Here is a 3,755-nt window from a genome sequence, read left to right as displayed (position 1 = left end):
CATGCACACAAACCCAGGAACATACGTATACACATGCACAGGCAAACATGCACACATAAACCAGCACAAAATCCTTCCTTACATTCTCGGTAGTGAAATAGACACATTTGATTTAACATTATATACTGTACATACTCATATACAATCTGATGAGGGAAAGGTGGTGTTACAGACTGCAGTAACACTGCATGATCTTACCTGTATCAGACCTTGTATTCTGTGGACTCTTTAGATTAACTCATATTAGTCAATTTAGATTGACTCATATTTGGTTGTATATTGGCTATGGAAGAAGTCTTGTACATTCTCTATGTATTGCAGTGGTAAAGGAGCACACCAGTTGATACCTCTTCCATAGGATTTGAGCCATGCTTGTTATTTACATGGGCCTGGTAGTTATGATGATGAATGGTGTGATGTTGGAGATCGGAACATTTTATTTGTTCAAAGGGGGAAGAATGTCAGAGCCAAATGTGGTAGATTTGCAGGACGGGAACAAGGACATTTAGTGTTAGTTTGTTTAGTTGAGAGAGAGAAGGTTATGTCATTGTGTGTGTGTGTGTGTGTGTGTGTGTGTGTGTGTGTGTGTGTGTGTGTGTGTGTGTGTGTGTGTGTGTGTGTGTGTGTGTGTGTGTACTCACTCTGAAGAATACGGATATGGCCTTGTTCATTGTGCTGGACACTGGAGTCATTGTGTGGGACTGGCTACTACACTGGCTAGAAATGGTCTGCCTACCTAACCTACCAACCTTCCTCCGGAGAGTCAAGAACAAGGGAGACTGAGTCCAATGGTGAAGGTATGGAGGTAAGTGAGAGAGACAGAGGGAGAGAGAGAGAGAGAGAGGGAGAGAGAGAGATTAACACCCTAATCTTATATTCAAAAGGCAAGGAGCCACACACCATTCAAGCCACCACATCTCACTCAACTCTACACACACACACACACACGCACAAGCACAATCATCATAAGCGATGTACAGTGTCCCACCACATCCTAACCCAGAAGCCACAGCAACAACGGCCAGAGACGCACAGACACAGGCACGCATGCACACACACACACACACACACACACACACACACACACACTGCACACACAGACACCACACACACACACACACACACACACACACACACACACATACACACACACACACACACACACAACACACACACAACACACACACACACACAACACACACACACACACACACACACACACACACACACACACACACACACACACACACTGCACACACAGACACCACACACACACACACACACACACACACACACACACACACACACACACACACATACACACACACACACACACACCACACCACACACACAGACACCACACACACAAACACACACACACACAGACGGGCCATCCAGACCACCACTTTTAACATTTCCGCCTACTCACATACTTCCCATTCTGCGATTACAGGCCTCCTTGTGCTCCCTTGAAGAGCACCCCACTGGAGAAGCACACTATGCTCTCTTCTCTTCTCTCCTTCTCTCTCTCCTCTCTCTCTCTTCTCCTCTCATCTCTCTCTCTCTTGCTCTCTCTCTCTCTATCTCTCTCTCTTCTCTCTCTCTCTCTCTCTGTTTACCAATAAACTCATGACTACCATTCTCCTCCAAACCGTGCACTGGTTGTAAAAACGAAACCCCACTTTGAGCTTTATATCCCTTTGTTGTGGCGTATGTGGACGGCGTCCGTCCAGCGCTAGCTCATGTGTGTGTGTGTTAGCCGCAGGCGAGGATTAGCCGTGCAGGGAACACACAAACAACGCCATAGACGCCCTGGTCCCTCTGCTGCACGCACTGCTCACACAAAGCGTGTTACTCATGGTGGCGGGCACACAGGCAAGTACACATACACATACACAACACACACGCACACACAGTTGCATGCACACATACACACTTAGACACAAACAAGCACACACACACACACACACAGACACAGTTGCATGCACACAAACACACTCAGACACAAACAAGCACACACACACAGACACACATATATACCCCCACACACACAGACATGCATACATGCACACACAACACTCTCTCTCCTGCTCTCTCTCGCTCTCTCTCTCATACAGACGTACACACATGTATACAGTGGGCCTCTATCAGCATCCTCAGGCTTTGTTCCAGCAACTTCCTGTGAAGTCACACCTGTTACATAAGCCTCAGCTTCCTGTCTCTCTCTTATTCCTGGATGCTTACACCCCCCTACACACACACATATGCAAATGCACATACATAGACACAGGCCAGGAGTAGAAAGCATGTGTGTACATGAGTGTCTGCATTTATGTGTGTGAAAGAAAGAGAGAGAGAGAGAGTGTGTGCATGGAACAGGCCCATTCTGCATACAGTACTGTGTGTATGTACACAACTTACAAAATACAGCAGTCCACCTCCTGCTCCTCTCTCCCCTCTCTTCTCCTCCTGCTCCTCTCTCTCCTCTCTCCCTTCCCTGCTCCCCTGCTCTCCTCTCTCTCCTCACCCTGCTCCCCTCTCCCCTCTTCTCACCCTGCTCCCCTCTCCTCTCTCTGCTCCCCTGCTCCTCTCTCCTCTCTTCTCACCCTGCTCCCCTCTCCTCTGTCTCCCCTGCTCCTCTCTCCCCTCTCTTCTCCTACTGTTCCTCTCTCCCCTCTTCCTGCCTCTCTCCCCTCTCCCTGCTCCCCCTGCTCCCCTGCTCCCCTGCTCCTCTCTACTCTCTCCTCTCTCCCCTCTCTCTCCTCTATTCTCCCCCTGCTCCCCTGCTCCCCTCTCCTCTCTCCTCCCTCTCTCCTCTCCCTGTTCCCCATGGCTCTCCTCTTGGTCCTCCTCCTCAGGAGCTGCTTGCTGCAGTTACTTGGAAACACCTCAGGCCAGGACCAGGAAGAAAAGAAATGAACAGAGGAGCTCAAGGCCACACTGCACACTGGCACACAGTGCGGTGACACACACACACACACACACACACACACACACACACACACACACACACACACACACACACACACACACACACGCTCACACACAAATCTGTTCATACGGAAACACACAACGGTTTCAGAAATAGCCCATTTCCTCACTTAGGTCAGCTATTTCAAGACTTCCTGTCAAGTCCACAAGGTGAATGGGGTGTGAGTCATTGAGTGTCTGTCTGTCTCTCTCTCCCTCTCTCTCTCTCTCTGTGTGTGTGTGTTCATGTGTCAGAGTGTTCTCTTGTAAGTGTTTTTCGGTTAAATCATCAGGATGAATTGAAGTCCTGAGGCTTTTTTTTTTTTTTTTGGCCTGATAATAGAAGTTGGGCTTGCTTTCAAATGTGTGTTTGTTCAGATGTGCACCAGGTCTCTCATGTAGGGAGATCGGGGAAAGCTGTCAGTCTATTCTCTCACTATAGACTTGTAGCCTACACAAAGGTTGTACCATAGGACAGGCCTGTGTCATGATGCGCCCATATTTCATATTCATTGTATTGTCATCATTTTTCAGTGCAAAAATGATTACACATTGACTTGAGACACACTTATGAGGGTAAGTTGTCACACTTGATTATTAGCCAAATTAGAGTAATTGTGACTTAATAGATTTAATCTTTCATTCACAACTGACGTCAACACTAAAATGACCATAAAAGTAATCAATCATTCCTTTAAACGAAAAAAGCCCGGCCAGAAGTGCCAACAGTGATGGCAGACTGAATGTAGCACAAGTGGGAGTGGTCACTCGGAGCAAATTATCTA

The sequence above is a fragment of the Sardina pilchardus genome, chromosome 5 (assembly GCF_963854185.1).
Source record: "Sardina pilchardus chromosome 5, fSarPil1.1, whole genome shotgun sequence".
In the NCBI taxonomy this organism is placed as follows: Eukaryota; Metazoa; Chordata; class Actinopteri; order Clupeiformes; family Clupeidae; genus Sardina; species Sardina pilchardus.
Note: the sequence above shows the minus strand (reverse complement) of the source record.